The sequence below is a fragment of the Ammospiza nelsoni genome, chromosome 8 (genome assembly GCF_027579445.1).
Source record: "Ammospiza nelsoni isolate bAmmNel1 chromosome 8, bAmmNel1.pri, whole genome shotgun sequence".
NCBI lineage: Eukaryota > Metazoa > Chordata > Aves > Passeriformes > Passerellidae > Ammospiza > Ammospiza nelsoni.
This window is the reverse complement of record NC_080640.1, coordinates 7,258,943-7,273,675: the sequence shown is the minus strand read 5'-3', so window position 1 is coordinate 7,273,675 and position 14,733 is coordinate 7,258,943. Positions and strand designations below refer to the sequence as shown.

General features: G+C 39.8%; 1 protein-coding gene across 2 annotated transcripts in view; it reads right to left on the bottom strand.

Annotated features, from left to right (window-relative positions):
- GFRA1 (GDNF family receptor alpha 1) overlaps positions 1 to 14,733 on the bottom strand; it is a 139,382-nt gene that overhangs the window by 57,019 nt on the left and 67,630 nt on the right. The window lies entirely within an intron of this gene.

The following is a 14,733-nucleotide window of genomic DNA, read 5'->3' as shown; positions in this document are numbered from 1 at the left end:
AAGTGACTGTGAAAGAAACATTTTAAAACAAGGATGTCCCTTTCTCACACATATACACACTACAAGAAATTATAGTAAAAATTAAACTCAGATATAAATTAAGGCTATAATTACACATTTAATTTCTCAATACATTACCCAGATATTAAAACCTAATAGATGGTTTGCTTGAAAACTAAGGCAACTGGCATCAGATTGCAAAATTCAATTAAGAATAATTGTAATGTGCTTTGGATGTTAGGAATGCCAACATCAGAGATCCAAGAAAATACATTAATTTCCCACTGCTACAGAATTTGCAAGCTGAACAAAACATTTTGCAAATATCTGAAATCTGCTGTAACCTCTTGGGGGGACTGGCCAAAGATAAAACATTTTAAATGATCTAAAGCTCTAAATTGGTCTTACAGAAAGCTTTATTTCCCTAGATCTTTCACCTTTACTCAGAAACTCAGTCCAGGGTCCTCCTACAACTCACTGCCACTCATCTTTTTCTCTTTTTCCCCAGCAGTAAAGTATGGAGCAGCGTGGCTGAGATGCTGCACTGAGGTGCTGCATTTGTTGGAACACACTGTGCCCAAGATGGGCCTTGGCTCCTTGCACACACTTCCCATTATTCAAACAGATCACCTGCAAGTGTCCCATGCATCTTACCTACCCCAAAATAACACAGAGCTAAGGAGCATTAGATTTGTGTTTCACTCTAGCAGCGTGCTGTTACTGTGTTCAGTGTGTTTGTACATTTAAATTTTGTAATTTAACAACCACACTCCAAGTCCTTCCCAGTCTCAGCTGCTTGCACAACAAAATGGCAACTTTTGCATCTTATCTTCATAAATTACAAAACTGTAAATATGCAGCATTTGACTATAAATTAAGAGCCCAGCATTTCTTTTAATAGCAGCCTATAACAGATTATGCAACACCAGATGCAGAAGAGACACCCAAAACACAACCCTGTCATAAAATTATAACATTTTTATATAAAATGTTGTACTACATTAGCATACAACTATAATATTAACTATGAACTCTCAAAGTTTTTTTTATACAGTATATAGAATTATATGTTTAGTACAAATATAATTACTATGTAATCTGCAGGGCATATAATTATGCAATATATGAATAGTATATGCTAATTACTATGTGATTGCAGAGTAATTACATGGTTATTTGTGCCTGGGAGTCAACTGCTGAATTCCACCATTTAAAACAAAATTCTGTGGAACAGCTCCGAATGGGGTACTGCAATATGAACAGACTTCAGCTTACAGTATCCATATATGCTGCTACAGAATTAAAAAGCACTGTGAATACAAGCATCTCAAAAATCAGAAGGGACAGGTTAATCAATCTTTTTTAAAAAGGCAGAACGTAAGCCAAGTCACTGACAGTGCAAACAGCAGTGAGAGTTATCTTGGGTGAAAGTTGAATTAGGTGCAAAGTCTTCACAAACTACAGTTATGCATATTCATACCTGTCATTCAATTTACATCTGCCCAACACTCGCATTTCTCTACACATCAACTCTGAATACAGACTGGTTTGGGGGGTTTTGTTTTTTAAACCAGCCCTGGCTGTATTGTGCCCCTTGCCTTTTCTATTTTGATATATATGTCTCTAACTATTGTTTCTGGCATACTTGTAACATTATACAAATTATTTTTATCTTTTAAAAGCAAGAATAAATGTAGAAGAGGTGCATCAACTGCATCTGAATTAAACCAGATTGTCTAAACCAACTCTTCTCATTAATACCAACTTCTCTTAAGCTTTTAAATCACATTTGAATGAAGAATTGACAGTCTACAACATATTTAATGCTTTATTTCTATTGCAAAAAAGCAGAATTATTCCCAAGTCCTGGGGTAACTACAAACAGTTAACAACACTGGGAGTGTTCCTGAGGATTACTTATGCAGCAGTAATTTATAAGGTCAAAATTTCACCCAGCTTCTGTTCTGCACAGCTTAAATTATTAAGACAGGCAGGAGTTTGGCTCTTACCAGGTACTGACTACTTTAAAAGCAAATGGATCTTATCCAGAGCTACTTTTCATGCCAGAATCCTTCGAGAAAGGTTTGTGTAAGGAGATATTTTTCGGTTCTGCCCTCTCTTGGGGCATTAGGATATGGATTGGGGGCAGTCAGCGCAGGAGCCTGAGACCAGTCAAGATTTCTCTGCACCACCATTTCCCAGCCCAGAGCTTCCTCTCTCCCAAACCCACTTTGCCTGGGCCCATTCTGGAAACCTCTGCCAAACCACAGAGCCCTCCACTCGTTCCAAACCAGCAGAGAACCTGTGGGCAGTCACTTCACAGGGGGATGAGTGGTGCCTGCTGGCTGTGAGCGAGGCGCTGGGTCCTGTCTGCAGCACGGGGCCAGGAGAGCTGAGCTGGAGGCACCAGGATGCTGCTGCTGCCTCCCAGCAGGAGCCTCCATCAGCACTGTGGATGCTGCCCTGATGGGGGCAGGCAGAGGGATGGCAGAGCCCAGCAGAGCCAGGAGCTGAGCCTTGGTGGGACAGCAGCAGCGCTGGGATGCCCAAACCCCCGTCCCAGCAGGCAGCTCACACAAACTGGGGCAGGACCAGCGGGCACTGACACTGACCTGCCTTCAGCTGCACCCCCAGCCCTCCTACTGCACATGGAGCACATGTGGCACCTTTTCTGACCAATTCTACTGGTGAAAAAGCAGGCCTTGGACTGCAGTGCAACCAGATTGATGTTTGCCACCTCCTGCATCATTCCATCCTGGCCCAACACTGCAAGAGCTGCAGCAGTCCCGGACTCCATCTCCCACAGACCACAGAAAAAAAGAGAGCCAAAAAGCCTCGTCTTTCATCCAGAGGTGCTCCTCAAGTCTTAACAGGGCTTCCTCTACCCTGTTTGATCTTCCTCATGCTTCACCCTCTTTCACAGCCTCTTCATCTTTTATTTTCCTTGCACCTCCATTTCTATTTCATTTCTACCTCCTGTCTCGCAGACATCTTTTTATGAAAAATCCTTTCCTTTGGATTTTTTCCTCCTGAGAAGCTGAGAGGCCTCAGGAACAAAATGTAAACAATGATTATCTGCTGCTGTGGAATGCAACAGGCGGATCTTTGATTGGCCCATCTTGGATGTTTATAATTAATGGTCAATCACAGCCCAGCAGGCTTGGACAGAGTCTGAGACAGCTGCCTTTGTTATAATTCTTTCCTTTTCTATTCTATTCTTAGCTAGCCTTCTGATGAAACTTTTTCTTCTATTCTTTTAGTATAGTTTTAATGTAATATATATAATAAAATAATAAATCAAGCCTTCTGAAACATGGAGTCAGATCCTTGTTTCTTCCCTCAACATAAGACCCCTGTGAACACCATCACACTCCTGTGTCTCCTCAACTCCTGCTAGCCAACCCCATGGTACTCAAAAAAGGATTCTCAATGGGTACTGGGAGATTCTTACTTCTGCTCCCACCAGACAGAAGGAGCACAAGGAATATTAGTTGTTCTGTAAGACTCTTATTAAGCAGCAAAATGGACATTTAGCTTTCAAATTTCTTACAGCATATAAAAAACAATTTACTGAGGTTGTCATTAAAATTACCATTACTTTTTGGAAGTAATTAGCATTAGTAGGTTTTCTAGTGGATATAGTGAAGGGAATTCTGTAAAGAGAGCAATAAATGCTAATGTGATGGAAGGCAAAATTGCAAAGTGATAGAGGTGACCACATGGGTATGGGCCTACGCCAACACAGGTGCAGAATATGGCATACAGGAACCAAAACCTGACCAAAATTAAGAAGAGGGCCATGATCCCACTTAAACAAAAATACTGCCGTGGGGTTCACCAAAGTACTTTGGCTTTGTAAGAAGAGCAGATTAAAAAGTAAGGAAAGCATAGGAAAAATTGTTATCTGGGTTAAAATAAACTACTGTTTTCCTCAATACACTATTTCTAATCCCAAATGGAAGAAAATAAAAGTCATCCCCAAAAATCCTGAGACTGATAGTGTTATTCTGAAGTTCTCTTCTGCTTAGCCTTTACTAAACAGCTGGCCTAATTCAAACCTTTTCCATAATCTTAAAAAGCAGGTGACTTAGTTTTTAAATTAAAGCTAATATATTATCAGCTGTGACCAGAGCTTTCAGAATACTACCACTAGGTGACAAAGATGAGACTGCTGCCTGTGAAAGGTACAACCAAAGCTACAGCAGCAGAAAGATCTATACAGAAAAAAAACTGCCCAAAATGAGACTTCAGCTTCCAAAACCCAAAGCTGTAACATTTTACATTCCTGGTAAGTCATTAAGTTGTTGATCACACAAATTGCCTAGATCTCTAGAATTCTCTTCTGAATAACCCCATAAACTTACTGGAGGAGGTAAACAGTGTCTCTTGTCCAGGCCATTTAGAGATTGGGAACAATCGCTTAGCATGAACCAACAGGCATGATTTGGAAGAGTTCATCTACCATGTTATGTTTGGAAGTGTTCAGCTGCTGTGTTATGCACAACTGCTGTGTCTGAAGCCTTTCCCAACACACCCTGGCCTTTGTTTGTTTCTGCGAGACTCCACTGGTGAATCATCAGCTGGGATCCTGCAGACTTTGGTTCAACGCCTTCCGTGGAATGAGAGACTCAGAAACACTGTTCTCATTTCCCAGAAGGGCTCTCAAACCATCTCACTTCAGAGTGTTCTCAACAAGGAAATGGTGCATATTGCAAAACAAAGAGGGAGCAAGATGCTTCAGCCCAAGAATGAGAGCTCTCACTGGGAGGCAGACTGCTGGCTGCTGGCCTGCGCCCAGGAAGGAGAGTTTCGTCTCTTACAAGAGCAATGACTGGAAACCTTCCCTGAAGAAGACTCCACAAGCCTGCAGAGGCATGATCCCACTTGCACTCCCTACTTCTAATCCCTTCAAAAAATCCATAACCCTTTCTATAGCACACCCCCTTGCCTTCCTTCCAGACCAAGGTACTGCCAAACCCCCAGGAAGGGTACCCTCCCAGGCTTTCTGAAATCCTGCAGAGATGAGCAGAGAGCAAAGACACTCGCTCAAGGACTGTTCTGATCCCTTCCTTAGTGGCTGAAGCACCAGGACCCCTTGTGCTGGGGCCCATGACATTTCTGGCTGCTCCCAGGAGCACACCCTGACTGCTGTGTGGGCAGATGCTCAGTCTGGCTCCTCCAGCCCAAAGCCTTCCAACAAAGCTCACCTTCTGTATTTCCAGACACCTTTCACCAGACCAGGTTGCTCAAACTTCATCCAACCTGGCCTTGAATATTTCCAGGCATGGGCAATCTGCAGACTGTTCCAGTGCCTTGCCACCCTCACAGTAAAGAGTTTCTTGTTCCTTTTTTTATTTGTTTGCTTGTTGTTAAAACTGTTTTCTCTGTGTACCTTATAAAGACTCTGATCTTCCTCTAAGGATTTTAGGTATCACCTCAAAGAAGAAGCTTCTGACTTTCAGGTGGATACATTTATCTCTTGATCTGTCCTGGAAGTTTAATTCTACTAATGGGACCACATTCTCTAAATGCTGCATTTTTTATTGCCCAAGTTCACCACTTGATCTGGGCTCTAATACTCGACAGAGCTCTTGCCTATATTTTGACTTAGATCCTGCTTTAGTTAACCATTACCTAGTGCATTTCACAGACACTGCAAATAAAGGTTGCAGTGAAACTGCAATTCATAAGCTGCACATGTATTGATTAAAAAGGGGGAAATTATATCTTACTATTTCCTTTAACACTTAAATTCTGTACTGGGGAGGAATGGAGAAAAGCTGAGCAGAAAACTCCAAGGTGGCTGAGCCCTGTGGGTTAGCTGAGGGACATCTGCTCAAATTACAACTTATGTAAGAGGAAAGTCTTATAAACCTACAGTGATCTGCTTTAAATTTTAGTTCCACAAGGGCAGAGATGGAGAGGAAACCTTGCTCCCCAGTGTTAACATACACTGCTGAAATTCTGTCCTCACTCACAAATACCCTGATCTATCACCTTTCATTTCTGTTACAAATCTCATGAAAGGTTATGCCAGGGTCCCTAATTTTCCACATGGCACGGAGGACAGCAGTTCTACATTACATTTATGCCAGCGCAGTCATTTTGCTCACTGCAGCTATTCTGAATTTTCAATAATTTAAGTTATGAATTTGGCTCTTTAAAGCTACCATTACTTCTGTCCAAAGTGTCTCACTTAGGAGGCAGAACCACATTAATAAAGCCAGAGACTTGCTAAACAAAGAAACTACAGTTGTTGCATCTGATCCAGCCACTGTTTCTCACATTACTGCACCAATGATTTCAGTTCTACCCTAAAGAGTTTTAGGGTGTAAAGATCATTTTAACCTATCTACACTACACTAACACCAGGGATGGATTATGCATGACTGGGGCCATGTACAGCATACAATTTTTTTTTGTGAGGGATTCAGTCATTCCACACACAATTCATGCTCTGTGCTGAGTGAGAGGCTGGGTTTGTGATGTGGAAGGCTATCAGCACAGTTTCAGCTGAGTTCTTCTAATTAATTTCCCCTTAAAAATAGAGTGCAAACGTGTTACTGCATATGCTCTCGTCTTCTACAGTTCAGTATTTTATTATTAGCTAAATACTAAGTCAACAGAATTAGGAAAGAACCAGAAGACACGGAAATAGAGAATAAACCTGTGAAAACATTCAAACCTACACGGTTGCCATGAGAAGTGATTTACTGCTCACAAGTTCTCAAGACACAGTGAGGGACTGTTTTGCCAAAGTCATGCCAATTTACAGGGCAACTTTCAGCATTTCTTTTTATTACTACAGAATTGAATTCACAACTTGTTTCCTCTTTTCCTCAGACTTGATTAATTACCATGTTAACATAACTACTATTCTCCTGCTTATAATGGGCTCCCTCTAAAGTGCTGCCCCAGCAAAATAAGCCAGAAGAAAGCTTTGAGCTCTTTGCTCTAGCACTGCAATCCTTTCTAATCTCACTATTTTTCAAATTTATGTTCCATTCCAATAAAGCTTGTGTGAATATCACAGCAAATCAGATAATACAAGGTTATGACCCTTGTAATTGATCCTTCAAGGTTCTTTTTGCCTTTTTTTTCCAGTTGACGTGGTAAAACCCACATTTAGCTGCGCTTGTTGACACTTGAGAATTCACTTTGTTGGTCATATACTCTGTTTCAGAGAGATCACATTACATAATGATGTATTTCTAGTGCCTCATTTCTTCTATACCTACAAGCCCATTAAGCTGTAAGAAAACCTCCCGTGGGGCTGTAAGACTCAAGTATCAAGGGGGCAATGCTCCCATCCTGTTCAGAGGGAGCATGGCTGGAAGAGTGTATTATGTGGGGACACAGGGTTAAACATTAGCTACTACTTAAATAATTTCAAATAAATAAAAGCAGTTTAAAATAAAAAGTTAAATTTCCATTTATAGAAAAATACAAATTTAAATGAACACAGACCATGTATCCCAGCAGTAGGAATCAGTTTTCTGGAGCAATGGTTTCTGTATCACATGACCACTGGAATAAAGTGATTAATTGGACTGTCTCAGTAAATGCAATCATTACACTTTTAATTAACCTTTTCAACCTCTTACACCTTTTCGTTTTGTTATGCATTAGATTTTTACAGTTTTCCAGTTATTATGCCTGACTACACTTAAAACAATGTGGAGCTCAGTTAGAAAGATAAGAAAAACAATTGAAACAGCTCTTACTGCTCGTTACAGGAAAATACCACTGATAGTGTCATCATCAGAGCAGTCATAAATCAGGTGGAGGACAGACATTCTGAACTCTGTGGCTACGTTCCCACCTAATTTTTGTTTTGGCAGCACACTGTTATTTAATGACTCTGGCTACCAGGAAACTAGCTTTTGAAAATTCTTCCTCAACCTAGTTATAATTACTCCATATAAATCATACAATGATCAATTATAATAATCTTAGCTTCATCCATTATTTAAACTTAGAGTTTGAATCTACACAGCAGGAGTGCAGGAAATTCCAAAGTCCCTTCTCTGCTCGCTCACAACTGCTTTACTCCTGAAGCCCTGCCAGCTACAGCACAGGGGCCAGATATGCTCTTATCTTTGACATCCAAACCTGAAACAACCACAGATTCCAGACAAGCAATGATTTCTGGCTTGGTCTTTGGCTTGGCTTTTTCTAACCACACTATGCTACACTTGGTGAAACTAAATTCAACATGAGATTTTGCTTTCTTTACATTGGTGGACCAGAATCAGAGGAGTTCTGCAATTACATGTACTGACTGCACAAAATATTCTTACTTTAAAATGGCCTAGGTCTTCCTCACATGGATGCATACAGACACATTTGTACACACATATATATGTACAAGAATGTTTCAGTACTATTTGGTTTCATGTGTCATTTCACAAGAGCTTGAGAAAAAATCCAAATGTTTGTGTCTCATTTAAGGCTGATCCTAAAATACTTGAACTCAGTGTAATATAAACATTAAGTCTGATGGAAGGAGGAAAAAAAACTTAAGAAGAAACAAACTTTCATGAAGGATCAAGCAAAACATCCAAACCTTCTTTCTGAAAAACTTCAGAACTTTAACTGGATTTTGAAATACTAACAAGAATTTTTAGAACTATTTAATAAACTGGCTATATGGTTTTGATCTTGCAAAATATTACTGAATTGTTATTAATTTTCTGCATCTTGTCCTAATTCAGTCTCAGCCATAATATTTGCTATCAATGCAAAGACAGTGCCTGTTTTGAGGTTCAACATTTTTTCATTTCCAACACATATTTTAATGTTTCAACTACATGCCAAGAATTTCTTCGTCAATAGAGGTATACTTTTATGTATCTCTCAGCTAAGTCTGCCCAAAGCCCCCCAGATTTTGCAGCATTTAGGCTGAAGCAGAGAAAGGAGATGACAAGGAAGGAAACCTTGTCAGGGCAGAAAGGAAATTCTAAAAATACAAGGTCATACACGTGATAAAGCAAGTATTCATATCTGATATCAGAATCACATGGTTTTTCAGTAACTCCACAGCCTCTCTGAACAGCTATTCAGTATTCCCAATGCATCCCATTAAAATTTTTTCATGGTATGTTATCAAGCACTTTCTGCAACATAATTCCCCTGTTTTCTTCCTAAATTTACTCTTTTCCTCTTAACAATGGCTTTTTAATTTCTTGAAGACTCTCATTCTCCCATTTCGTGTCTTTTAAGTTAGTACCCCTCATATTCTTTCTTCACAACCCAAACACATTTTCTGGAAATCCAAACTCGTTCTATTGATTCGCAGATTTGGGAAAGAAAAAAACAAAACAAGAGGTCGCAAAAAAAAAAAAAACAAAAAAAAAAAAAAAAAAAAAAAAAAAAAAACACCAAAAAACCCCAAATCATTGACCAAGAATTTCTGTACAAGTTGTACTCAGGAGATTGCTACAGACAGACAAAACCTGTTAATTCAAGAGTTGCTGAAGCATAGCTTACTCCAGCCTCGAGCAATAGCAGTGTAGGTAGGGATGGTTTGCACACATTGACTGCCTGCTGCAGGAGTATATATTAGCTTATCTTTGACAGCAGCTTGCTCTTGATGGCTATAACCTGAAAAAAAAAAAGTCAAAGTATATAAAACCTTAGTAGAAAAAGTATCCTGCTTATTCTGCAGTGTCCCTCTTTCAGAAGGAAACTGAGAAAGGACAGTGGGCTGGAGAGGTGACTGTGAATCCAGTCTGACAAGTGCAGCTGATGGGATAACTCAGAGAACACTTACAGGCCGAGAAAGGGAAAGATCTGTCCAGAATAACAAGAGGAAATCTCCACTGTTCCTAGATAGGAGAATCACAGATGTCTCACTGGTCATGACAAAAGCCCACCAGCACAAGAGAGAGAAGAGGCCAAAGCCCAGTGAAAGCAGCAGTGACAGACACGGGGCAGATGCTCAGCTAGTGACAGCAGCAGCAGCAGGGGTGGGGCAGAGGGTGCCATCATGGCATGGAGAGAGCAGTAGAGACAGAGAACAGTAAAACCCACAGCAGCTGGGGAGGCACCAGCTCAGCCCCCCTTCCCCTGCTGCCAGTGAAAACCATTCGGGGCAATTATCTGGCCCATCGACCAAACAATATGAGCCTCATTCCATTAATCCACCACCAGCTGCTCCTCTTTTCCCTATCAGTTGGTCCCAGTGAAATCCTGTTGAATACAAATAAATTCACCACAGTGTGAAGAGGACAGCAGTGCTAACTTTTTGCTGATGGATTTGGTTATGTGAGTTTCAGTCACTCCATCTGAGGTCCCACTCTGAGCCCAGAGCCAGTGACAGGGAGACGTGTGCACTGGGGCAGGTGTACCTAATGGATCAAGGGAAACAAGATACTTTGGAAATAAGTCACTTCAATGATACTGCCCTGGAGAGTTAATAATGGTTATGATGGTCCCCATCCTACTGTGCGCCCAGAAGATAAAGCAGTACAAAAGGAAGGTATCAGCTGTGTATATGTCACTTAGCTACAGTGCAACTGGGGGTTTGTTAACCTGAGATCATTATGATATTTAATAGATTACACCACACTAACAATTAGACCACACTCTCATCTAAATCACCTGTCACTTTCATTTATGCCTCGTCCAACACGTGCCAATAGACAAAAACTCATTTTTGTTTCATCTTCAGTGTTCTTGGCTTCCCACTGTTCCCCACAGATCCCCCTCCTGAACTAGTCTGGTTACCTTTCCTTAGCTCTCATAAATGGCCAACACTTCTTTTTTTTCCAAATGTAAAAATGTGTTTCTTTCTGAAAAAAGGCAAAGAGGAAATAAAATTATTTTGACTTGCTAACTATGTTTAACAGCATTTGTGTCTATTTTTTGAGATGCTGTCCCTACACTGAACACAATATTTTGACTTCCATTTACTTAAAAAAACTCTGAATCCAGATTTTATGCCCAAATTTATCTTGTCTTTGAAACCCATTTAAATCTACTAAGCATTTGATTGAGTGCTATAGTGACCTGGGCATCAGCTAATGCTCTCCTTAGCTCCATTTTTAACTCTCAAATACATATAGAATATATTGGTTTTTATTTGGTATATACATTTGCAAATATGTTAATACACAGGTACACAAGACAGAAGTAAACACAGTTGGAAGAGAAAAGCAGTGTTATAACAAAATTGATTATTTTGGTGTTCAAATACTTAAGTCAAATGAATGTCTTCCTAATTAGCGAGGAGTGAGCCTCACTAAGTAGAATGACAACACTATTTACATTTAAATAGACTATTTTATTCAGAGTCACTTCACACACATGCACACCACTGAAATGCAGCCAATTCTGCAGTGGAGAATAATAATTATACAGCACCAGCAGCACTGTCCAAGAGACACTGGAGGGACATGGATAAGAGATGAATCAAGAGTTTATAATGCTCCTGTAATCAAAATTACAACACTTTTTAAAAAATTCTTTTTTTCAACATTCATACTCCTGCCTGATCAGGTAAAAAGTGTTACTGCTGCCAGGAATTCCTATCTCGAGATTGAGATCCCAACTCACATCCTGCTAGGATGCTTGCACAGTATTGACTAAAATGGATGGGTTTGAAATAGTAATTGACTAGTGATGTATGGCTTCCAAATAGGCAAATTATGTTGAACATGTCTCGGTAAGTGAAGAACCCATTTCAAGACAACATTAGTATTAACACTGTTGATGTTTTAACACATTCCCTCCCTGCGGGTGCAGCCAGCGCAGTGCTGCAGAGGCAGCAGCAGCAGCAGGGCAGCTCCCAGGAGCTGAGCAGTGCCACACAGGACACTGCCCACTGGTCACTCTGTGATGTGGGGACATGGGGACTGCAGCTCTGCCCCTCCTTGCCCAAACACAGCTCTGGTTCATGACTGCAGCTCTGCCTGAGTCACTGGGGCTGTGGGTGCAGAACCTCTGCATTGCTAATTGCTGCCTGCAAACCTCAATGCTTCGCAAACTGAGCAGAAAACTTTGGTAACCTTCAGCTTCCCAGTCTTGTCCTACTCTTTCTCTCGAAGGATTGATTCAGGAACTCTGCTAGGAAAATGCTGAGAGATAGTTGAACTGCTTAGAGTCAGTGTCCCTCACAAACAGGCTGATGAGGAGTTTCTTAGCCCTGTTGGAGACTGGAGATCAACACCATTCCACACATATTTGCTCTTTGTTTTTATATACTCGTTTCTTCATCCTCATCTAAAACACAAATGGATTTGTTTATATACCTGATTAGTATCAACAGCATTATTTTATTTCTGAATACACTTAAAAATGCATATTTCAGTTAAAAATAGTACTCATGTTAAAGCCTGAGAGCTTAACTAAACCTGCATCTTGAAGCTAGTGACGTTCTAATGCTGCTGCCATGTGTTAGAGAGACAAAAAATAACAGAGCCCCAATCCCAGAAAAAGCACTATATATGGAAGCACTGAGGAGAGAACAGAATCTCAAAATTCATTACACACTGGGTACACACACATTTCTCAATCAGCAGCAGCTCCTGCTCTACCACTGGGAAAACTTTCACACGTCCAACTAAGTGCACGTCCAATACAATGGCACAGCTCCCTCTGTAATTCAAGAGCATAAGAAAGAATGATTAAGAATGCTATTGAAATCAACACCAAAACTTCAAATAAAATGAATCATGATTAGCTGTTGAAACTAGAATGATGTAGAAAAGCGAAATATCCACAATACAGCAGGGCACCAGTAAATAAATAAAGCACAAAAGTCCCACATATTTGACATTTGAAGAACAAAACTATCCATCAATGTCCTGGCACAGATCGATCAAACAGAATGCTGCTGACGAAAATCTAATAGTATGATGGTAATAATGTAGCCATAAAGCCTCTGCTCTGTAATTGACTGCTTCCACTTCAAGCTAACATGTCTAAAAGAGTGACTAATGTTCACCTAAAGATTTCACTTGCGTTGAATGACAATCAGCTACACCTTGTGCTATTCTCCATAGATTGCTTGTGCTGGGTAAGTGCTGAGGGAGAGGAGCCAGAGAGGAAATAGTCTTCTTAACTAAGGAAATTTATGTGAAGAATGGTATGATAATCTCAAAGGAAAAGATAGTTTCCCATCTGATTTTACAGTACAACATAATACTCCAGCCATAGCATTCCTTTTCTAAAGCAGGAGCATCAGTGCGACTCCATAAACAGGGCACAGTAGGTTTTTTATATTTAAAATGGGTATTTAATCTTTCAACAAGATATAAAAAATACAATTTTTGCTCCCCAAAATTACAGCCTAAATTCTTTGAATAAAGAACACATTTCTAAGAGGCCACAGATAGATTGTATGCTTTGGTCAGAATTTCCATTTCACTGAAAGTCAATACAGTTAATTAGCATTATAAACCAAACAGAAGCATACCCTTCAATGACATGTCTTTATAGCTTACTTCTGTGATCCTACAGAGCAGACTATTTTACAAATAATCTGAATTAATACACAGTTAATGTAGTTTCAGTTCAGGAGACTAAGATTAAATTAAGCACATTTTTGTACCTGAAAAACCTGAAAACCTAAAGAAACGGTTTGGAAGGTTTTCCTAATTTTTTGAGGCCGGAATGAGAAATTTAAACATCCTTTCTAAGTTTCACTGAAGATAAAAATAATTAAAATGTTTGAAACTCTTTAATGGACCATGATTGCTCTGTCGCCTTTGATATATACTTAAAGGTAATTGGCTAGTCTTAGTGATGTATTTTTAAAGAGCTACCTATTGATTAATAATGTTTCAGTATTAATATAACCACTTTGTGTGGATCAAGAAACATCAATAGCAGAAACCCATATTTATCCACAAATTAACTGGATATAGATCTGTTGCTTTAAGCAAAATGGGGTGTATTCACTCATTATTTTACAAGAGCAATGAGTAAGAGTGAGGATTAAAGCAAAATTTGGGTTTGTATTTCAGCTGCACACAATAGATAAAGTTCATTTCTTCCTGCTCTCGCAGAATGAATGAAAAAAGGACATAAAAGCAGAACTTCCAACTGCAGGAATTGGTGACACTGTAGTTTTGTACTTTTGGGCCTCCAGGTCAAATGCTAGACAAAATGAAATGTGCAGTACTGACAGAGGTGGATTTTTTTTTTTTTTAATCCAGTTAAAAATGGATTAAACCAGTAAATGATCTTGTAATTGACCCCTATAACCAGGTCTCTTACAGCCCCACTCATCTCACTGTCACCCAGCAGGTTCCATAAGGACTCAGAGGTTTGCTGATTTATAGAGATATTTGAAAAGAATGCCCTGGCCAGTGCTGAAGAGCCGTCACAGAATTATAAAAACCTGCATCAGTTGATTAGCATAGGAAATGGCAGAAAAAGAGAGTGCTGTGCCTTCCTACCACAAACAAGAATAAATAAATTAGGGAATGGTTCATTGTCAAGTATCTTACCAAGCAGGTCAAAACTTGTGCACTGAAATTTTAGGCAGATCAGGCAAGTTCAGGTCTGAGAGCTGTAATGGCTATTGAGTACATCGTACTGTGGCAAGCCAAAATAAGTTCATCCTTTTCAAACCATCTGTCCCAGTCTCCCAGTGGTTACAGCCTCCACAATATTCCATACAGTGTCTAGTTATCTTTAAAGTTAGATTTCTTTTCTCTAATATCTAACCTAAACACCACATACAATTCAGAACAAATGACAATTACCCTGTCACAGAGGATATTACAC